This window comes from Taeniopygia guttata, chromosome 2, assembly GCF_048771995.1.
Source record: "Taeniopygia guttata chromosome 2, bTaeGut7.mat, whole genome shotgun sequence".
NCBI lineage: Eukaryota > Metazoa > Chordata > Aves > Passeriformes > Estrildidae > Taeniopygia > Taeniopygia guttata.
This window is the reverse complement of record NC_133026.1, coordinates 148,060,704-148,084,739: the sequence shown is the minus strand read 5'-3', so window position 1 is coordinate 148,084,739 and position 24,036 is coordinate 148,060,704. Positions and strand designations below refer to the sequence as shown.

General features: G+C 45.5%; 1 long non-coding RNA gene across 1 annotated transcript; it reads right to left on the bottom strand.

Moving 5' to 3' along the window:
• Window positions 1-16,714: 16,714 nt before the first annotated feature.
• LOC115494021 (uncharacterized) lies at window positions 16,715-21,943 on the bottom strand. Its single transcript, XR_003959081.4, has 3 exons — window positions 21,224-21,943; window positions 20,581-20,672; window positions 16,715-20,482 (listed from the first exon to the last, which is right to left on the bottom strand). It is a non-coding gene; the product is annotated as an uncharacterized lncRNA (long non-coding RNA).
• Window positions 21,944-24,036: the final 2,093 nt, after the last annotated feature.

The following is a 24,036-nucleotide window of genomic DNA, read 5'->3' as shown; positions in this document are numbered from 1 at the left end:
TAACCCCTCCCTCTGGAAATCATTTTGTCTTATAAGTGAAAAATTATCAGTTCTATGGCTGTAGTGATGCCAACACCCACTTTAATGATAGGTAAAAAAATACCATTAAAAAAATCTCCATAATATACAGAGGGAAATGATGGCAAAAAAAGGGACTGCTGGGAGCTCAGAGGGGCAGGAGCTGGAGCTCAGGGGTTTGTGGCAGGCAGCTTTTCTGCCTGCCTGTGAATCTCTTATGGCCCAGAAACTTATGATATATTCTACACTTCCAATAAAAAGAAGAAAAGCAGTTAAAAATCTTTAATCAAAAAGCTCAAGGAGGGGACAGAGTCCAAAGATCTGAGCCAAAACAAACCAAAAAAGCCATCTATAAAAGCTGAATTTTCAGAGATGACCCCACAACTCCAGCACTCATCTACATGAATCTGCTGAAATGTGGCGATTTTTTTTTTATATAGAGGAGGTGGGGACCACAGAGAAGAGGGAGAAGGGAAATTCCTGACTGTGAGTGTCTCACTGATGCCAAGCAGTGCAGTGGGGTCACCCACCAGCCCCCCTGAGCTGACTCCCCATTGCTCCACACTGGGAGGACAGCCCAGATCTCCAGGAGCTGAGCTCCAGCTCCCAGAGTTTGAAATCTCCATCCTGCCCACCTGATGCTGAGATCTGCCCAAGTTCTGTTGACTACAACAGCAGGAAAACAACCTGGGAAGGGATGGGGATGCCTGAATTCTATAATTAGATCAACCTCACATTTTGAGGGGTTGGTCTGGGTGTCTCTTTATCTTCCAACAAGAGATGCCAAACATCTTCCCTTACATAGCAAAAACAACCACACTGATGAAATATTTGTATGCTTTTTATTGGATCATAGATCAGCTTTTGGGTGTGGAAATCTATATCAAAGGTAGCTTGTGATTTCATTGCAAAGGTTTATTTGGCAAATAAAGTTAATTTGGCTAATTAGAAGAGGAAAAGGAGAGTACTCTCCCTCTTACTGGGAAATAAACAAGGGGTAGAGAGTTAATAAAAAATAACTATAATGGGGGAAAGAGATGGCATTTTTTTCACTTTCCACATTCATCTCAGAAAAAGGCAGGACTATGCACTGCTGGGTAACCAAAATCCACCAAAGGATGATAGGTAGCTACATACTTCCCATATTTCTTCTCTTGAACATATCCAGTAAACTTCACAAGCACAGAGAAACTTTATCAATCATCCCCTGTCTGCTACTCATCAAATTCATCCTACAGCTGCTGTGCCTTTCTCTGTCCCTTACATACTCTAAGCTATGACCACCAACACCTGGCAAAGGAGCAAAAGGAGGCCATGCCTGAAGTGAAACCTACTGGAAAACAGGTGAAAATGGAAATCAAACCAGCAGGCACCTAATGGATTCTTTGCTTCTTTTCTGCCAAGGTCAGGATTAAATCACCTGACAGTATTTCTTGTTCGGACTCAGATGTTCACCAGTTCCATCCATGCCAGTCTCACAATCTGTGAGTTCTACAGGACTTTAACAAGGTAAAAAATGGTGACATATCTCTCTCTACAAGATCTTTTAAGGATAAACTGTCCAATTAAGAAATTATTTTTACTTTTAACCCAATAACTAATCACCCATGCCCCGCAATGCAGACTTTTCTATCCAGTTACACAAAGCCACCCAAACTCACAAAGAAGATGAAGAAGGTAAAGAAGGACCAGCCTCCTCCCTAAAACCTCCATCTTGCTTTATATAATATTACCATATTCTGAAACCTTAACCTCTAAGTTTTCCACCATGTGATATTACACACTTCTTTTCAAACTACACACCCATAATCCCACTTCTATGATTCGATTTTGGAAGCTTCTCCATGGCCTCAGGTCAAAGGTAGTGTTCTCTTGGGGGTCAGTGCCTGACAGCACTAAAATTCTCAGCATCCAGGGTTCCAACAGGCACCCACACAGTGCTGTGAAACTGGAGAGGGGGGAAATATCCTCCTGGGGAAGGTGGAGGCTACCTGAGAGTCCCTGTGCCCCAGAGAGGCGCTCAAGCAGAGGATGTCCCCTAAACCAGCTTTGCCTGTGCCCTGTGGGGTGACAGCTCCCACACCCCAGGCATCAGCAGCTCTCCCTGCCCGGAGCAGGCTCCCAGGGGAGGATGTAAATCCCAGGCACAGCTCGGGTGAGGCTCTGCCCTTGGCTCCAGGTCCTTGGCTTCGGCCGCCGACGGCAGCGAGGGTGGGCAGAGCAGTTTCACACGACCTCCCTCCCTGAACCAAAGCTGCTGACGTCCACCCAGGCCCAGTCCCGGGCACAGGGCCAGGGCCTGCCTGCCAAAGTCCGTCCGCCTTCCAAAACACATCAGCTGGAATTGCTGAATCCCTGAACCTGCCCCAACAACAGCCCCGGGCTGTGGTTTCATCTACACATGAGCACAGCCTCTGTTTGTCTGATGCACAGTGCTCCAGCAATAACCTGCAAAGCCCCACTACACCTCTGACACAGGGCTGTGGAGACAAAAAAACACCCTGCAGATTCACTAGGGCAATCCATAAATGAGACTTAAAATTAAGTACTGGCATCCTCATTTTATAGCCCAGACCCTGTCTGTCCTACAGAGTTGGGCTTTTATCTTTGTTTTTTTTTCTCTTCTGTTACTCTTATTTTTCACCTAAAATAAATAAGGAAATTATTTATTTGAGAGTTGTCTTTATCTCTAACAAGATACCTAGATTTCCATATCAAGGGATTGTTTCTCATTTCTTGGCGAAAACAAAAAAAAATGTGCTCCAGGGAATTCTGATTTACATTCAGCACCTTGTGAGAAACCTATTGATAAAAATATTCAAGGAAGAATTGAACAGATTGTGTGAGAGGATTATCTCTACACTCAAATGTATGTGTAAAAAATAAATAAAAGCAGTAAAAGCCATTCTGTCTGCACAGAGATAGAAGCAGGCTTCTTTTGCAGTAAGATAAGCCATTACTTGTTATTATTTACAGAATCAGAGAGGTTTGTGTTGGAAGAGACCTTAAAGGTCATCTCATTCCAACTCTTCTGCCATGGGCAGGGACACCTTCCACTAGACCAGGTTACTCTCTCTGGGACAGTGGAGGAGAAAAATAAATACTGAATTGCAGAATAACTTTGCAAAATAACATTAAAAAAAAAAAAAAAAGTGGTTTAGCCTCTCTCTGCTTAGGTGCTGGAAGGAAATTACTTTAAAGAAACCTGATCAGCCGATAACTGCATTATGCCAATTCATTCCCCCTCCAGCATAGGTCCTTTAATGAGACCTTTTTGCATTGCAGCTGCCATCCCTTGGCTGACAGGCCAAACCCTCTTCTCAGTGAGGTGTTTTAGTCCCCAGTCATCTCCCTTATGGAGCTGCAAGTACCTTCTGCAAGATTAAACAATTTCTGGGGGAGATTTTCTGAGAGAAATTAATTTTATTGGACCATAATTTGTCCTTGGGAAGATCAACCTAGTCTGGGGGCTTTCTAGTGGAGAGGGCAGGGGCATAGAGAGCCCAGTGCAGAAGACCTGAACAACAGCACTCAAATGGCTAAACTGCTTACTGAAAGTCATAGAATCAAAGGTTTGGGTTGGAAGGGACCTTCAAACACCATCTCATGCCAACCTGCTCCCTTGGACAGGGACACCTTCCACTGTCCCAGGTTGCTCCAAGTCCTGTCCAACATGGGCTTGAACTCTTCCAGGGATGGGGCAGCCACAGCTTCTCTGGACAACCTGTGCCAGGGCCTCACCACCCTCACTGTAAAGAATTTCTTCCTAAAAATTCAATCTAAATCTCTCCTCTTTCAGTTTAAAACCATTCCCCCTTGTTCTGTCACTAGCAGCCCATGTAAATACACTTGTCTGCATAGACAACTTGGAAACCTGCAACCTCTGGTCATACACAACAAAAGAAAATATTTAAGGCAGAAAAGTGATATCTTCCTCCCAACAGCCCTGCAGCTCAGCCCTGGGAGTGGGAAAAGATTCAGAGAACAGGTCTTCCCAGGTGTTCATGCCCTGCAGAGCATCACAGCAGCAGCAGCAGCTCCTTCCAGCTCTCCCGGTCTGAACCCACCTGCTCAGCAGATGAGTGGTGGCTGGCCCCATCAGGACCATGCTCCTAAAAAGTGGCCTCAGCAAGGAGAAAAGGTCTTGGAAATCTGGGAAAGCACAGAGGGAGTCATGTCCAGGGATGTCAGAGCCCAGGACACCCCTCTGGCTGCCCTGGCTGTCTTGAGACCCTGGCAGGGGGCTCAGAGACCTTGGCATGAAGTAAAAAAAAACTGTGGCTTTGATTTTAGCCCGTGGAAAAAGCTGCCAAGTCTGTATGAGGAATTAGAAGCCACAAGGGTTTGAGTAGTGTGATATTTGAATTAACACAGGGCGGAAAGTAGAAATTTGGGGTTTTAGAATGTAGTTCAGGGGGTCAAGATGGAGGGATTTGGGCATGTCCTAGCCTTCTTCTCCTTCTTCTTGTCCTCCATGACTTGGTGTGATGGTGACACTTTTCTGTTGGTTTAATGTAGAGACACACTGTCTAACATAGATGATAGGTATTGGCACAATACTGTAAACAGGCTATATGTAACTTTTGATATACAATGTAAATGCTGACCGAGGCGAGAAGCAGAATGCCATGGGCTCCTTGTTAGACAGAGCTCAGCAGGTCAGAGAAAGAATGTTATAGATAAGGAAGAATAAACAACCTTGAGAAGCCGATCCTACGCATTTCAGACTCCTCCTTTGGCTGCACGGGCTGGGAAACAAGGACTTTTACAATCTTGGGGTCACCCCAGCACAGCAGACCTGAGACAGGGAGGACTGCTGGCGCTCCAGAGAGGTACAGGGGTGGTGTTAACTGAGGATGACGGCAGACAGGATTCATCACACTACAGTCATGAGCTGTGACCTCTTCCCTGCTAAGCCCTGAACAGGCAAATAAATACCAAAGCACTTAGAACAAACTGGGAAAATTACCTCAACTCCAGCAAGAAGTGTGAATGGGAGAGGGAGGAGAAGGAGGAAAAGAGATGGGATGTTTTCAGGCTGGAGAAATTCCATTTCTTGAGGAGCCAGGGGCATGCCTGCTCTCCACTGGGATAGCTCTGCATCTTCCTTATTTTCCCTGGGTTTTCCCAACTCAAACAGGACCTTCCAACCCCCCTTGATGTCAACTCAGAGGTTCAGGATTAAAGCCATGATTTGGGGCTGTACCATGAAGATGTTCAAGCCTGAAAAGAGATTAGTCTTTTACAAAGAAAATGAAACAACTGTCTCCCTGCTTAGCCTCAGATTTCCTCAGGGAGGCAGATGTTTGATTCCAGGATTTTGGCAGACATTTGTGCACCTGAGACATGAAGACCACAGAAAGGAGAGAGCAGAAAGACAGATGTACACTGAATCCTAAGTATATTTGACTCATGGGGGTGTAGCACATACAAGAATTTCAGCAAAATGCCTGTTAATTAACTAATTTTACAGAAAATTTAAACTAATTTTATAGAAAATCTTTCATACTTTTGGAAATAAGCAGCAGCTTTATTTAAAGCTGCCTGTTCATAAACAAACCCATGTCAGTGGAAAATTTTCAGATTTATATGAACCCTAAAATTTACATGTTTTATTAATGATCAGTAATGTTACATTTATCAGCCTATGTACCAAGAAATAAATTAACTGATGAAGCTAAAATCTGTGCTTGGTTGTGCTGACTGCTCCCACCGTGGTGACTGGCATTCCAGTCAGCTCCAGACACTGAAAAATCCTGAGTCAGTCCTTAAAACCCACATGCCCCGCTTGAAAACCACAAGAGAATTTGACATTTATGAATAATAATAACAAAAACAGCAGCAGCAACAACCTTGGTATCTCACCCTTGGCTTTCTGCTGTATTTCCAGTTTGTATTCCTCAGCTAGAACTTATTTTTGATCATGAAGTCTGAGAATACTATGGGTTAGAAGGCCCTAGGAGTTGAATGTATCAGGGAAAAAAAAAACTCATCTATTGCAAAACAAACAGTAAAATCACACAACAGCATTGTGCTTGGGAGCTTTACAAAGCAGGAATATTTCTATTTTCTGCACTTACCTAGACAAATCTACCAGCCATCTTTCCTCTCCAGCATCTAAGGGACTTTATGGGGCAGTAAAAACTGAATGAATAAACCCAGGTAAGAAGCAATAAATTATTGGCTTGGAAAAAAAAAAAAAAAAAAAACAAACATACTTGTCTTTTAAAATATTGGAGCTGTAAAAACCATCAGGGAAGAATTAGATAACTCTTTAGCTGATTTCAGTCTGTGGGCTTTGGGAGAACAGGGGTTTGCATCCCAATGACCTTCTGCACATGAAACATTTACAGAGCCCTTTTTGTGTATGTGCATTTGGACATTTTTAGTTGTGTCCTTTTCTCAATTTATTCAGTTTCACATTGAAAAGAGGGAATAAGAGAGCAGCAATGTGAAAGCCAAAAATATCCTTGATTTTCATTTTCCAAAAATGGCCAGTTGGAGGGGAAAAAATTAAAAAGAAGTTGTTTTGGTTGGTGGGTTAAGGCAAATGGTCCATTTTGAAATAAAAAAATGCTGTTTCTAATGCAAACAAACCTTCTGGCATTAGGAATTATTTGACTGGATTGTGCAAGTCGAACGTGTCTCAGTGGACTGAGGGGCAAAGGAGCAGCTTTGGGCTTGCTCAGGGCTGCAGTCACAGTGCTGGCCTCTGTCCCCTTCTCCTTCCCTTCTTCAACTACCTTTACTCTGCTGCCTCAGTTTCTCTCGGTGTAAAACATGCTAAAAATAGCAACTCTCCTCCCGGAGGAAGCTCTGAGGAGTAATTAACTAATGCTAGCAAAGTTCCAGCCAGCACTAATTACTGTCATTATGCAGAAGAGGAGCAGTGGGGTTTGCTTTGGTCCTAGTGGTGCTTGTTTTCCTGGACTCGATGAGCCACAGCATCAATGAGCCACTGATGGGGCTGTGACTCCTCAAGGCACTGCAGCAGGTTCTGAAAATATAAACATTAACAAATTAATTTAGCTCTCCAACAGCCTCCGGGAAAGTGAAGGCTCCAGCCTCCCTCACACTGGGGAAAAGGGTAAGAAAAGCTATTCCTGCTATTCCAGGATGATAAAGTGCCTGGGTTGAGCTGTACATCCCCATTCACCCTTTGATTTGCCCTCCAAATGAAACCAGCACCGTGGTGGCTCTGGTGTAGCACCTGGAGCCGTGCCCTGGGAGCAGAAAACTGGGAATGGGGCCAGGCTGGTGCATGAAGGATGGGGGAAAGCAACTGGTTTTCAAAGCAGGGAAAAAGAAGGAAGAACTTAGCCTAAGGAGCAAGAGTCAAGGCATTCCCTGTACCTTCCGGTCAAAAATCTGCCCAAAAAGTGGGAATGATTTGTGGAAGAATCAGAGATAGGGACGTTACCAAATTCATCTACGGAACAGGAACTTCTGGTGCAGACAGGCCATTCATGAGCATGGAGGTTTTACAATAGAGGACCCAAGCTATGATGTGTCCAAATAAATATTTCTCTGCCTGGGAGAGCAAGAGTTTCTCTGTCATCCTCAGTTTCCACATCAGGAAAGGCTGCTGGGTCAATAGCAACTAGAAATTGTTGATCTCGTGGCAGGGGGGTTGTAACTAAATTATCTTTAAGGTCCCTTGCAGCCCAAACTATTCTATGATTCTGTGAAATTACAGCAGGGTGCAGAACACTCTGTTGTTTGTAATCTGCACAGATCAACTCTCTGCAGGGACTTTTCCAAAGCATGCTCCAGGGAGGAGCATCCCCCGTGGCCATGGCACCACCAGAGCCTGCAGACTGAGAAAAAGCTTTCTTCAGGTTTGAAAAAGAAATAGCCACGCCCAGGCCAAGTGCAGGCTGGAAACCTGAGCTCATATTTAATTGCACTCCACAATTAGACAATTGAAGGGAAATAGATTTGCTGAGTGCTGTCTATCTGTGAAGACCTAACAAAGAGTCCTAGGTCTGGACATATTCCAAGGTGGTAGCAGTAAAAACAAGGAGCTATTCCCACAGGAAGAGACAGTGTGAAAGAATCTTCTTTCACAGTTCTTCCCCCTCTGGCAACAGTTTCTCAAGTTAAATATTTATATATGTATATATGCATTCATGTACATGCCCTCACAAAACAAGGCAAAAAGTCAAATCTTACTGTCTGAAAAGTGGATCTAGTTAAGAAAACTATCTTCAATCTTGAAATTTCCCTTCCAAGACTCTAAAATGTTTTATTTCAAAGTACAACCTCAGCTTTCCAAGCACAGAGTCATTTATAGATTAACATTTTAAGTATAAAGCCTTTGAAGACTCTTTTAAACTTCCCAAAATGCTTTGAAGATGGGAGGGTTCAAACCCCCGGCAAAGGAGGTGACCCTTTAGAGCCAGATGAGCCTCATCATCCTGTTAATTCAAAAAACCCTACAGTTAGCAGGATAATTTGGAAAACCCAGTGTGTGTTACCCCAATATGACATTAGATGTCACCCATGCACTGCATTTACTGCCTGTCCCCCTCTCCTGGTCTCCACACGGGAAAGTAACAGCCCATTCCCCCTCACCCCAGGACTGGTGATTCAAGCTGGGGGGGATCTCAGGATATCACACGGGGAGGCCCCTGGAGCACCAGGAGAAATGCCCAGAGCCTGGACTGGATAGCTCAGCCTGGAAGAGATGGGATAGGAGCAAGTATCCAGCCCCACAGCCTCGAAGGACAGGGGTGGGTCTTTGGACTCAGGAGAAGGTCCAAGATGCAAAATGTTTAACTCTGTACTGTCCCTGACCTGTGCCAGACAGCTCTGCCCATGTCTGGGCAGCCCTGGCAGGGCTGAAAGGTTTGGAGACGTGTCTCCACTGGGATGCACCCCTGATTTAGCAAGAAGAGAGTACAGCTGTGTGGAATTTAGATGTTCCGTGCCACAAACACACCCATGGCCAGGAAATGGGTCCCCAGAGCAGACTGGAGGCAGAGATGGCACAGAGGTACAGGGACAGCCCCACGTTGTAAGGCAGCCAGGGCGCTCTGCACCCTCCGTTCCCCTGGCTCAAGGTCTCCTTCACACACCCTCTCCTCCAAGGACTGCTTCTCCCTCCTGTTCCCTTGCTACAGGAGGGGAACCAAAACCCTGGGAAGGTGACCACCAGGCTGGAAAGCTGGGAGGGAGCCAGCTGAGCAGCCCCACGCTGGGAACCACCCCTGGTTCCATTTGGGCACTGTCCCAGCCCTACACCAAGGGCGCAGGATCTCCCAGAGGGCTGACAGAGGCCAGCAGGAGGAATCCCATGGATTGGAGAAGGAGGCCGACCTCATTAAAGCCATGGAAATCCCCTTCCACATTCCCGGCTGCGGTGTTTCCTCTCTTGCGAGGGCGTGAGGCGGTGGCAGGCAGGGGGAGGCACTTTGGGGAACATGTTTACAGAACTCCTGCCAAACCACAGGAAGTCCCAGCTCCTGGAGATGAAGAATGGGCGGAGGAGGAGGCAGATGTGGCCAAGGCTCTGTCAGCTCCTCTCCACTGCCACTGGCAAACAAAAGCCAGAGCACAGCAGCACTGCTGTGCCTGGCCATGTGGGATGCAGGAGGGCCTGGAGTCTTCTCCCTTTGCTGTTTTAGCTCAGAGCAGCCAGCAAATGAAGTCCTCCAGCAAAGAGGGATAAAAACACCTGAGAGACAGGTAATTTTTCTGCACACATCTAGGGTTAAGCACCACACTGTGCTTCTGACTGTGGCAACTGAGAACAGACTTAGACATGGGATCCAACAGCTCACCATGCAGAAAGCTGACACTCAGTTGTATTAAAGTATTTTTTTTTATAATTTCTAAACAGGATTCATCTGCTGCACCCTTTTACCAACCCAAGGAATGCCACCTTGTGGAGTTCTCCTGGCTTCTCCCTGAAGGGCTGGCAGCAGAGTTGTCCAAGCCTACATAGAATCTAGAGGAAAGTATTCCTTCCCATGGCACGGGAGCTTGAACCACATGATCTTGAATGGTCCTGATATGAACTGGCAGATTTGAGGTAAGCCAGTTTGAAAAGCTCAAGCCTGTTTATTACAACAAAAACAACTGAAGACAAGGCCTCAGGATAAGCCCAGGACCTCAATGACAAGCCAGAGGATCTGTGTGCAGCACAGAATGTTTCCAGGGATAGAGAGACCACTGGAAAGACCTGGATGCTTGGCACCCAGGGGTTTTTAAAGTTTCTTACAGGGGCAGGATTGGTGCATTCTTGATCCGGTGGATGATTGGTTCTTTTTTTGGTCCCTGATTGATCCATAAGATGGTGCATTCCTGACCAATCATTCTGGAAACTCGAGGCACCATGGGCTGGTTGGGTCTCCCAATCACAGGTGGAGCTGGTGACATCGCTCATTGACACAAACCTTCACCCTTCCCTGGATCGAAAGCTAACACATAACTAACAAGACATATAGCTTCATAACTTATTATATTAATTATAACAATTACAGTACAACAATTCATTATGCTAACAATTCATTTAAAACAATTAAATATTATTAACCCTGCCTACTAAAACAAATTTATTTATAACAGTCCCTTCCAGCCCAAACCATTCTATGATTTTATGAATCTGCTGCCTCTGCCACCACTCACAGCTTTGACATGCCTCTTGTCCAGTGAGGCTATCAAAAGTTTGGGCAACCGCTTGAAGACGCTCCTCGTTGATCAGAAGGTGTTGGGTGTCCCTACAAATACATCCTAAAATGACAATGACCTCTTGAGACTGGGCACCACCTCCTCTGCTGACACCAGCTGAGCAGGATTTGGGCAGCAGGTCCACAATTCAGTACATGTTTTACAATCCTTTTCATTTCATTAAGGACCACAGCCTTACAGCCAGTCAAGGATGTTTCTTCATCTCACACGATCTCACACTCCCGGTGGCTTTGGCTGCATTCTTGGTGAAGACCTGGCACTTATAATGGGTTTAACCTGAAGGTGGGTAGGTTTAGATTAGATATTGGGAAGAAATTCTTTACTGTGAGGATGGTGAAACACTGGAACAGGTTTGCCCAGAGAAGCTGTGGCTGCTCTATCCCAGGAAGTGTTCAAGACCAGAATGGATGGGGGTTGGAGCAACCTGGGATAGTGGAAGGTGTCCCTGCCCATGGGAGGGGGTTGGAATGAGATGATTTTTAATGAACCTTCTGACCCAAACTATTCTGGGATTCTATGATAGGTATCTACAGAGAAGCTTTACCCACCATTCCCCAGAGTACTCAGCACAGCTCTGTCCTCACCATTTCACTTGTTTGATGAGGACAGACACTCCACACCCTGATTTATCTATTGACATCTGCAGGGGTACAGACAGACAGAAAAACAAACTACCTACCAAAACATTGCCTCATATTGCTCAAGCCAGTCAGAACTGCAAATTAATTCATAACAGATTGAATTTAAGACCTGAAGAAAAATACAAGTTCATTTATTGGACATGCTATTTCAAAATGAATAATATAGTTCTTGTTTAAAAGCCACTAAAGAGGCAGATTTAATAAAAGAAAAGAGCAAAGTTTCCAAGAGGTTTCATCTGACAGTGAATATCATATTGAACATAGTCGGGAAGAGAAGTTATTGTAGTCTATATAATTAGTCCTTCCCTCCACCCCTGTTTGGCAATCACTTTATCAAATTACAGATGTCCAGACTGGATTAAGTGTTGCTGAAATACCTTGCAGTCAAAATCTTTGTGCAGTGTTCATTATCATTAATTAAGTGTATGTGATCCTAGTTCCCAGAAGAATGTCCTTTTCTGTTAGCTGAGATATATTTAAACTCAGGAGAATTCAGCATACATTTTTAATAGAAATTCAACAGACAGTATTGACATTTCTTTTTGGTTTACAGCAGCGTTTTTACATCACAAAAACCATCACAATGACCCAGCTTCTTCTCCTGTTCAGCTAAAAACCCCAGTTCTTTAAACCTTTCCTCCTAAGACAAATTTATGAGATCTTTCTATCACCCTATTATAGACTTAGATCCAGAAATGCCTTGCTCTACTTCTAAGAAGTAAACTTTGAGTTTACTACTAGGTGATATGCTTGTTTACACCTCCCAGTATGCTCTTTACTCTCTCTAGAGGGTGGATTTCCTGACTCACAGTGCCTCTAACCCATTGCCCAAACTGGTTGCTCCCCATCCTGTCTTTGTGCAGCTGAATGTTGCTCCTGCCTTATTCCACCCCATGTGCCTCCCAACTGAATCTTACTCGACTTTGGAAAGGCCATTATTCCACAAGCTGAGGGTCCCCCTTCTTCCCAATCTCATCCTACAGTGCTGTTCTCAGTTCTTCCTGACTCTGCATGTCCAGCAGATTGAATAATCCTCCTCTGGGTTCATCCACCCACCCTGCAGACCCATGTTCACTACCACCATCCCTCTCAGAAGTCCTGTTAAAAAGCACCTGAGTTGTGCTTCAGCTGTTTTAGAAGATGAATGATGAAAGCCCTGCTGGAGCCAAGGCAGCTACTGCATCTCTCCAGAACAGCTCCTGCAAATGGAATTTGATTGATTCAAAAGTCTTCTCTTGACCAGGCCCTAATGGCTGATATTAATTTCCTTCATTACCTGTCATGTGTTTGTAAAATGTCCATTTAATTACCTGTCCTTTGCTTGTTTTTTGTAAGAGTGTGTGTTTCCTACTCTGTTGACTCTCCCACTTTACTGTACAGGTACTGAACATCCAGTATTGCTCTGCCTCATCATCCCTGATCCTCAGCATGAAACAGCCCTTTATGGGTCACTAAGGGGAGAAAAGCCCCTCCAAAACATATCTGCTAAACATTTCCAGTGCCTTTGGTGAATGTTTGGGTGCCATTCCTAATATTAGTCCCTAATATTTGACCCTAAAATAACACTTTAAGTACACAACACATCACCAGCTTCACCACAGGTCTGCAGAGCTTTGGCTCTGGTTCATAACATTGTGGAGACTAAATGTTTCCATCCGTGGGTTAAAAAAATGCTGGTGATGTTTATCTGTTCCAAGGAACACCTGTGAAATGGATTTGCACATTGAAACAACTTGCGTTCACCTCCTTGGAGAAATGAGAACCCAGGATTTCTTCAGTGCTTCCCAGCCAAGCCCCTACCCCTTTCCTCCTGGGAAGGAAAACATTCCCATGAAGGCTGGGCTGAGAAGCAAGGAGAAAATCCACATTCAATGAAGAATTTTCGCCCCCAGCAGCATCCCAGAGGGTTTTTATGTAGGAGCTTGTTCGTACCTGATGATGCGACTGAGACCTGTGCTAAGGTGGCCTCAGGGGACTTTAAAACACATTTGACTGAAACACCTCCACTAAAAGCTGCTCCCTGGGGTCCTTATACAACCAAGGAAATGGCATAACATCACTCCTGGGGGTCTTTAGGGATCCTCAAGGTAGCAAGCATGAATCCCTGCTATTAGGGATAGGGATTCTCTATCATTTTGGGGCAAGTTGATCACAGTTACAACAGGGAAGAATCAGAGTTTGCATTTCTCTCACTGCTCAGCTGAAACCATCTTCAGACTGTTCATCTTTCCTGTGTGAGATAAAATTCATCACAAAGCCAGCCCCTCCTTGCCAGAAGATGGAAGTGGTCCAATGCAAATAGGACAAATACACCAGCTATCGCCAGCTCTCTGTCAGTCAGTCAGCCTTCCCTCTGAAATGAAAAGTAAAGCAAGTCCCAGAGGTCTCTCCTGCCCTGAGCATGGCTTTACAATTATAATTTATCCTAAGATTATCTCTGTCCCCAGCAGTGCTGAATTCACCTCTGCTGTGTTTGCTGGAGGATTAATTGCTGCTGCATTGGCTGCACTGCAAAACAAAACCTGGGGATGCAGCAAGCTCCTGATTGCCACCATCATTCAGCAAGGGGTGACAAATTTACAGTCAAATACACAGGAAACACTTTTTGATTTAGCACAGTCTGCAATTAGCCAGCACAGACCACTGCTGGGAAGGGAATCAAGGCAAACAAGACCAGGCAACCAAAGGATGTGAGCAAGGACAGGGATTAGGGTGGCACTGGGTAAAGCAGCAATGTCCAGAGCTGACCACCCTGGCTTCAGGAAGCACCAAGGATGAACAGCTGCTTCTTGCTCTTCCCACATCCTAGCATGATGTCTGACAGTGCCTGAACGCAACATCCAAATTATTCTTTGATATCCGCTCCCACACTGTCAGGAGATTGCACTGGTGCCAATTTCTAGGACTCTGCATTCAAAAGAGATGCTCCAGGACAGCCCTTCCATCCCACCTCTTCCCTTGATGGACCACACATCTCACATGGGGAAATGTGAGGAGAGCAGATACCCAGAAGTCTGGAGCTATTGCAGAGCACTGGGCTGGCTTTCCAGATCCAAGTCTCTGGTTCCATCTTGGATATCCTGCCTGAGTGTGAGGAAAGGAGAAGCTTCATTTCCAGCATAAAAATCTCCCACTTGCAGAGGTCACCCACAGCCTCACCATCCTTGTCCGTGGTGGGAACAAGCAACAAACACACCACTCCTCACTGAATCTGGGCTGGATCAGAGGAAAGCTGAGATCCATGGGATTGCAGGAGGGCCCTGGACATCAGCACTGCTGTCACTCTGCTCTGGTGCTGTGGGACTTCCAGGCACATGGAAATGTGGTGAGAGCTCCGGACCCAGAGGCTCAGATGAAACACCAGAAGCTCCACAGCTCTGAGTGGGACCGGGCTGAAAATCTGTCAAGTTTTCTCATGAGATTTCCTCTCTCCCTTCTGGTTCTGTTTGGACTGGAAACGCCATGAGAATAACTCTCCTCCTTGCATTTCAGCAGTTTTGCTTCCGGGCCTGGGCTAAACAAGGAAGTGCAGAGGCGTGGGAACCAAGGGGAGACACAAACACATGGGAGCACAGGATGAATGGCTCCAAATCCCTGCATTCAACTCGCTGCCTCCATCAGGGGTTCTCCTGCCAGCAGAACTCCTCTGCACGGGCTGACACTTTCAGGTGGAGGTGGTTATCTGTGGTTCAGATCCTTCTCTCCCTTAGGCAGCAAGGCGCTCCCAGGAATAACTCAACTTTTACTGCTGTGAGACAAGAACATTTGGACCAGGATCTTGGTGCTTTTTAAAGACACATCACCCAGCCCACAGCAGAATGCTTGGACACAGAGCCCAGACCTCTAAACCTTTGTCCTTCTGTGGTAAAAGGGTTTGACTTCTTGATGCACTCATAATCTCAGCATGCTGAAAAAGAGTCCATTTCAGGTGTGGAGTACCACAAACCACTTCATGGAAGCTGACCCATTCCTCCAGGATCCAAACTTCTTCACTAATCCACACCTTCAGCATCCACTGACAAAACAAGTTGTGCCCACAGGAGCAGGTATGGCATGTAGGGGTGAATAATGATCCTATCACCACATACATATTTCAGGATAAAATTCCAGCTTCACCACAGCCTAATGCGCCACCCAACATGTGTTTACACCAAACAATCAGTAACTCAAAGCTGCAAAGAATGAGGAAATGGGAAGGAGTTTTTCCCATACCAAGCAGCTTGCAATTTAAGGCATTGCTCTTTCTCGTAAGTCTCCACCAGATTGGCATGGAAATCTCTTTGGGATTATGTGGATCTTTTCAGCAGTTCAAAGGTTAATTGGAGCTACACCAGCATTATGAGCAAAAAGGAAGGGACAATTTCTAGCAGCAAGGTCATGTATCTACTGAGCACTACCCTCTGGAGCATTCATCATTATTTAATTATCACTGTACTAATAGCTAGCATGAATTAAAATATTCAGGGTCTCTTAGGCTTTGTGGAAGAAGAAGACCTTGTGCTTTTTTAAGAACCTCACAACAGGAGATACTGGAACATCTTCCTGGCCCAGCTGGCCCTATCTCTGAGCATTTGGGGAAAACAACTGGATTTACTTAACTCTACAGCTTCTAGGCAGGACTGGCCCAGACCATGGGCAAAGAAGTTCCAGGTGAGTTTCAAGGACCTGCAAACAGCCCTGGCACAAGCCAGGAGAGAACTCAGTGACTAGAGAGACCATTTAAGTAGTTTTAAGTTGAACCAGAATAGGTATACATGAGACACTAGGAAAGAATCTTTACAGCGAGGGTGGTGAGGCCCTGGCACAGGTTGCCCAGAGAAGTTGTGGATGCCCCATCCCTGGAAGTGTTCCAAGGCCAGGTTGGATGGGAACAACCTGGGATAGGGGAAAGTGTCCCCTCCATCTTGCCATCTTCACTGAACAAGTTACATCTGAATTTGAGCCCCTTAATACCTGTTGCAAAACCACCTTTCCCTCCTGGCTGGTGCTATCTGGTAGCAGCACCTAGACAGGTTCTGTCCTCTTGTCTGCATCATGTTCCTGCTCTGAACACATCCCCAGAGGCACAAGCACAGCTTCTCCATGTCCTTGGCTCAGACAGAGAAGCACAGCCCTGAGCCATGTCCTCCTCTCCCTGTCAGAAGAAGCAAGAGAGGCAGAAATGCACCCAAGAGACACCCTGTGACTCTGGTCCCTGCCAGCTCTCTCCAATCTGCCCTGCCCAAGGCACTTTTCCCTGTCACAGTCTGGCACATCTATTTCAAATGCGGAGGATTGCCACATATCACAGGGAACAAGAAACAGATTCCCACCAGGGAAGCAGGGCCCTGGAGCAGAGTGGCGTCAATGACATGCCCTTGAGGTTCAGAGAAGGAGGACACAACTGCTTGTTAATCCTGCTTCCCAGCTGGTGATTTCTAGGGATAACCTAGCCAGGGAATTCTAGGGAAAATGTTAAAAGAACTTCTAGCAATGCACTGTGAGAATAAAATCCCCATCGCTGCAGCTCACAGGGAGGCAACGCTGCTGGTTGCACAATAAACCATGTGAACCATTGGACACAGATCCAAGGATCAGGAAACAAGCAGCAAAGTCTCCAGCAAAATCACCTCTTTCATTATTTGGTTTTAGGAACCCAGATGTGATCCCCTGCATTATGGTAGATTACATGGTGGTCCCAAGCCTGCCTTTCAACCCCACTTTTCATGAGTCCAACATTTTCTCTTGTTCTATTGTGCCTTTAATTACTCATATCCACATGTTCACCCCTACCACATTTGCCTCCTTGCCCTTATCCCAGGCCCTCTCCCCAGCTTCCCCAGACACCATGAGCCCTCAGCCTGTTCTTGACCTCTCAGTGTGGCAGTCTTGAGCTCTTCAGACCTTGCCTGTGACTTTATGCTTCAGCACTTTTATTAATTCAGAGATGCCTTGTCTTAGAGGACAGATATGTACCAACCTGGAGGCACGAGGTAAGGCCACGTGGTTGCAGCCCCAGAAGACAAAGCACATGCCCTGTGCCCACCTAGATGTTACCTGGCACAGTCCTGCCGCTGAGGGTCAAGAAATGAATCAACAGCACAGTGTTACACCTTTACACAGGCAAGGAAAAGAGGCAGAGGTGAAAGTAAGTCACGAAATCAGAGCTGCATTACTCAGCATGGACAGTTTGTCATTGCAGCACCTGAGTCACAGGAGTAGAATTCATTCCACTTAAATTTAGACCTCTAAAATGTAGAATCTTATGTCTGGCCACACAGATTCAGCTTCCTTCACAGTCTGTGATTCATCTGACCTCTCTCAGACACTATTGTAGATTGAATCACACTCTGGTTCTTCCTATTTTTCTGCATTGGCAACAAAGGGAGCCAACGGTGACTAGTTCATCCAAAGCCAGACATCTCAACTCTATATGCCAAAATAAGAGCAAAGGAATCCCACTCAGAGTATTGTCATTTCTCCCTAATTTAAGGGCTTAAAACTTTCAAAGCAGAAGGACAATGACAGCTGAATTTGTGGTGGGGCTTTTCATGCCAACATTCAGAGACTGTTTCTTCCCTGCCAACTCACTCAGTTTAATTCATGGGAATGTCCAGAAACAGGAACCCCTGGAGCACAGCAAAAAAATGAGGCAGGCTCTGGCATTTCTGTGAGCAACCAGTTCTTAATTATTTGACTAATACAAGCCTTGTGCAGCAACCCCCATATGCATTGAGCAGTTTGTGGAGGTTTCTTTGTCACCCATGCACAAACCTCCACAAAGGTCTAGGGTTTCTGCAGAGGTTTGGGTACAAGAGCACAATGCCAAACTGCAACTCTTCTCAGGAAGAAGAGGAATTTATAAAGAAATTGACCTTAAATGTAATTTGGGTCCGGAAGGATCAGAGCACCAGGAAAGGGGCTAATGCTGATCAAGTAGGAGATATATCATGGGCATGAGGCAAACCCTCCCAAGTTGTGGAAAGCTCAGGAGCATGCTGGGAGCAGGTCTGATGGGAAAACCACAGGAATGGGGGTTTCTGCACAGAAGGGACACAACTACCCTGGGAGGAGGCTGCAAAGAAGCTCTCTGAGCCATGAAAATGGAGACAAAATTACTCACAAGCCCCTGAATGTTGGATACCTGTGGAGATGTGGGCTCTCCCTCCACTAGGAATAAGTAAAATATGGTTAGAAATCAGGATTTTATTATTTCAGCTCCCCAGCCCCACTCAGAAGTATTGCTAGTTGAGGGCTCTGAGGCAGAGCAGAGCCAGGAGGGAAGGAAATGTCTTGGGCTGTGCCCAGGGGCTGCACTCAGACCCCACAGAGCTATGGCAGGGCCAGGAGGAGAGCACGGGGGAAGGAAGTCTTATGGCAAGGTCGGACAGCAGCTGTCTCCAGGAATGAATCCAGGAGCAGCATCCTCCTGGGATGGGCCAGGAGGATCTTGCATTGACTGACTGCCCTTCCTGAGCTCGGGAGGAAATCAATCTCCCACCGTGGGCTCCAGTTTATTTTTACATTGCAAGTTAGCCCAAAGGGAAAAAAAAAAAGAAAATCATAAAAAAAGTTCTATTCCCTAAAAGGAATCACAAATTTCACAGCGACCTAAGGAGATTAGTCAAATCCCTGTGACCGTCAGCAGTTTCACTTAGGTCAAAGCCTGGCATAACTCAACCTCTGTGAGAAGGGAGGAGTGGCGTGGACTGCCCAGCTCTGCAGGCTGGTCAGCCTCTCCAAGAGGGCCCTTCAGCAATATCTGGAGGGAAATATCCCTTTTGCAGTCCCACAGCAAACAGTCAGACTGACCCAGAGTGCAGACTGCGAAAGGGAACGTTATCTCTTGCAGATACCACAGTGAGACCTTCCAAGCTGGGAAGCAGGAGGAGGACAAATTTCCCAGGCTGAGAGACATCAAAGGCTGTGTGAAACCTTCCGAAAATGCTCACCCAGAATTTCTCATGCATGGGTGGGCATATGGGATAACTCTCCATAGGGTCAGGGAAATGTAGAAAGTGGAGCAGTTGGGTTCTGATTCCCCTCTTGCTTTGAGGGAGAAAATGAAGAGAATTTAGCTCAAAACCTAAAAATAAATATGCCACCCATAGGTTTGTCATTGCACAAAAACTGGCCTGAGTTAGGTAACGTAAGGCATTTTTCGGATTAATTCATTTCCATCCCCTGCCAAACGTGTCTGTGTTAATGGGCTCACAGAAGCATCAGCCCTTCAAGTTGTGCCTCAGACCTCATCCAGGGGATCAGTAAGATGGTGCTGCTGCTGTGGTGCTGCTGCTGCAATGCACTCAGTGAGCAAAGAGGTGGAGAAATAAAGTGAGAACAAACTTTCAGATTTGGAAGTGTTCAAGACCAGGTTGGATGGGGCTTTGAATAACCTGGTCTAGTGGAAGGTGTCCCTTCCCCTGGCAGAGGGGTTTGAACCATATAATCTTTAGGGACCCTTGCAGCTCAAATCATTCTATGCTTCTATGATTACTCTAAGGAGAAATAGGGCTTTCGGCTCACACTCCACAGCTTTAAAAAAATCTGCCTCCTTTTCAGCAAGAGGAAGGGGCCTCTTGATAGAAATTCAACAGAAATTCTCCTGTTGTGCAAATACAGAATTTGCTTTACATGGTACCAAGAAGCCAAAAAAGAATAGGAGTTCCAGTGTCCTTCCTGCACTGCAGAGAGGTTTATGCAACTGTTTCTCTCTCTCTGATAAAGTTGTTCGTGCAGTTCTTAAAAGAAATAACAATTTTTGCAATTCTTAGCTCTCCTCCCAGAGACACTTGTTCTCTCTTTGTAGCTTGTCCGTCATTTGAACTCTTCCAGTAGTACCAGACCTGAAGTTTTCAAAATTACGAGTCGGGAACTAGAAAATCCTTACACTGATTTAGAAACTAAAATATTAAAAACAAAACAGCAAGAGAGATCTCAGCTGCAGGAACTTTTGAGTTGCTTCTGGTCTTTGGGCTTCTGAAACCAAGAGTGGGACAGTCTCGTTGCATTTTTTCCAAGTATCATCACACCTGCTCTTCTATCTGCTGCTTCTTTCCTGGTGTTGTGTTCTCTTCAGGCCAGAAAGTATCTTTCTGTCCTATGAATGTGCAGCATTCAGCACAAGGTGGTCTTCAGGCAGAATGCATCTTCTGGGCATGGGAAAAATGAAGGTGAATTGTTACAATCAGCTGTTTTACCTGCCAAATACATAAACCCAGAGTAAACATTTGAGAAGTGAAGACAGCACCTGGGATAAAGAAGACAGACAGCATCATTGTCCATCACAGCTGGAAGAACCCTCACTCTTCAATATTTGCTCCTGACCCAGTGAGAGGTTTCCTGTGGGGGAAAAGGAACAATAAATATCAAGGAATCACAGAGTTATAGAATGGTTTGGGTTGGAAGGGACCATCTCATTCCAACCCCTGCCATGGACAGGAACACCTTCCACTAGACCAGATTGCTCAGGGTCCCATCCAACTTGGCCTTGAATACTTCCAGGGATGGAGCAACCATATCATTATCACCATCATCATCATCATCACCATCATCATCATCATCATCATCATTATCAAAAATATTGCTCATCATTAATACATCAGAATATCCTCTGCTATTCCTCTAACATCAGGGTGACCAAAAATATGAGTTTGCACTAAGTGGGTTCAGATTAGTCAGAGGTAACATGACCCTTTGCTCCTGATGATTTCACTAACACAACATTTGCTCTCTTGCCTTTCTCCAGCCTCCACCTACCTCAAAAAACCTGGAAATGCAGTTTCCCTAACTGGAAATACACATTTCATAGTAACATTTTCCAGACCACTTTGCAAGAGGTAAAGTGAGACAAATTTTTTCAGCACAGTTTTGTAGAAGCTTACAGCTCTTACCTGGTTCTTCCTGTCTGTATTCTGACATATTTCTTCAGTAATCCCCAAGTCCTCTTGGCTTCATCTTTTCGTGGTGTTTGTTTCTTTGCCCTTCTTAAATAAACTATTGGCAGTTCCTATGGTAACACGCCTCATTCTTTCTCTCTCCTCCCTAAAAGTCTCTTCCTATTTAACAGGCTATTAGAAAGGCTCTATTTATACTTTCTTTTGTTATCCTGCCCCTGCTCCCTTGCAGTCAGACAAGGGCAGGCACGGAGCAGTGCATGCACTACCCTGTGTTACTAATAATGGCCATCCATAAACAGGAGAGCGAGCCGTGGGGATCAAAGCTGTGACCTTCATCAGGAGATGCTCTGCTTCTTTGAGCAAAAAGAAAGGAAACCTGAGACACGGCTGGCTCGGGAGGGAAGCACTGTTTGCAGGGGCCATCCCCACCCTCCCACTCTCCAGCAATGCACTCAGGAGCTGCAAGCCCCCCAGATCAGCCAGCATGTGAAAAACAGCCTCACTGTCTCTGCAGGCAGCTTCCACCTCCCCTCTCTCCTCAGTGTCAGCCATTCATCTACATTACTGGTAATTGGATAAAAAGAAAAATATGAACTGTGCTTCTTTTTGCTTCCCATTCTGTGAAAAGAAAAGCTCCCCTCCTCTCTGTGCTTTTTCGTTTTAAATCTCGGGGCTATTACCAAGCATCAAGGTTTATTTCCGTAAGATTCATCATATCAATTTAAATGCAGATTACAACTTATTTTAACCCTTAGCTGAAGCAGTAGGTGGATTTTTATGATGACAACTCATTGTTTCTCAGGCATTTCTCCTAATGAAAAACAAAGGGTCTGAAACAGGCCAAGTACAATTTGGTTCCTTTCTCCATCAAGAGGTTTCACTTGCACAGTCAGGCTGGTGCCAGAAACCACACATTTTTTGGTCATCTTTAGGGTGTTCCAGGAAACATATTGTCAACAGATCTCAAATTTTCAGTAGGAAAAGCAAGTAGAAGAATGACTCCCTAGCCTTCCCCTTTCTTTCTCCACATAAAGACAGCTTTCAGGGCTTCTTTATTGATGAAGAATGACCCCCAACAATTGTAAATCCATTTTTTCTTTTTCTTGCTTGTGATCTCTCCTCCCTGGCCAGCACAAGAAACTGTGATGCCCTCAAAGTGCCACTGCAGAAAGGGTTAAGGTATCTCAAACTACAGCCTCAATGAGCAGCTTGAAAAAGTGTCCTGTCCCCAGGGCAGGATCAGTGTATGAGAATTTGCTCAGATCATTTAATGTTTGTAACTTGATTTCCTGCCGGAAAGCTTCAGTGGGCGGAGTTTCTGCTGAACCAGACAGAACTAGAGCGATTTCCTTTTCCAGATTGCTTGTGCATGTCCAGTCAAGCTCAACTGAATTAATAGCAATCGTCTTGTTTCCCCCACACACCCCTTCCCATTCACCTTTTGCAGTGCAAATATGGGAAGTGAGTGATAATCTTGCTGTCAGGGCCTCAGGAGATGGGATGGTCCTGCAACCTTGGGCAAGTCCCATTGGTTGTCTGCACCTCTGGCCCACTTCTTGTTAAACTCTGGAGAAAGGATGCTCTAATGACCTGGCTCCTGCCCTACTGATTTCCTACATGACCTTGGGAAAGTCACTTAACATTTGCCTGCCTCCACCTTCCATGAAATAGAGAGGAAATCATCAGAAGGCTTTGCTCACTCTGCTGCCACCACCAGTATTAAACCATGACCCATGGGGACTGAAAGTAGAATTCTTTCCAATTTAAGCTTAAAGACAAGTTGCTATTTTCTCCTGAACAGTGCCAGTCTGTGTGTTGGAACACCCGAAGCACTTCTGCAAGGAAAAACCAGCCCTGTTACCCCCCATCATGGTCCCAAGTGGAATTTGATTCATTCATCCCCTACCTTGGCCATCCCAGGAACCATGAGTTTCTTTCACATTCATTAGTGAATGCAACCAAACTTCCTGGGAAAGGCCAGATTCTGCTCCAAGTGCTTGGTTTTTTACCAAAATTTTATGTTTCATCTCAGTAGTCTGAGCTAACCCCCATCAAGGATGCTTTTATCAATATTGCGATCATCTACAGAGGGGTGAATGCAGGACCAGCCAAGTGGGATCCTATGGACCTCATAGAAGAACAAATGGCTGGGGCCAGAGATCTACCCCATGTACAGCCTTGGGACTCTACTGGTTTGAATGGTGTCAGGTCAATTTATTTGAGGTTCAGTTGGTAATCCAGACACTTCGTTATTGAGGTGAACGTGGGCAAGCCCCCTTCCCTCAGTCAATTTTTAGCAGCACCATTCAAAAATACTCCCCAGAGTAAACAGCAAAGTCACCCCAAACAAAAGAAATGAAGTACTGTGGGTTTGGGGTTTTTTTCTCTAACAGGACCAAAGAGGAAATTCCTCTGAAGCACAGAGAAATTTCTGAGTGTTGTGTTTCTCACCCTTTTCAAATTGCTGTCTCCACACCAGCCTGTGAGCCCCAGTGCTGGATGCCTGGGGCAGCACCCTCTCCCCCAATCCAGATAGTATCATATCCTTAGGATGTGTCTACACTCCCAGGTGGAGCTGGTTATGAAGAATAGTCCTTTCCTTAAGCCTGGCTAAGTCTGGAGGCCTGGGCGTGAGACAGAAAGTAGGCACTGTTCCTTATCATACAAGTGAGATTATGCAAGAATGTCCTGTAATGAGGATAAGGAAGGTGCTTTGAATAGGTATGTGGGGTTGGCTGCAGGTAACTTCTGGCAGCAGCAGGGCTCTTGCAGCATGGACAAGCCCTGGTTTCCAGTGCCAGATGAAG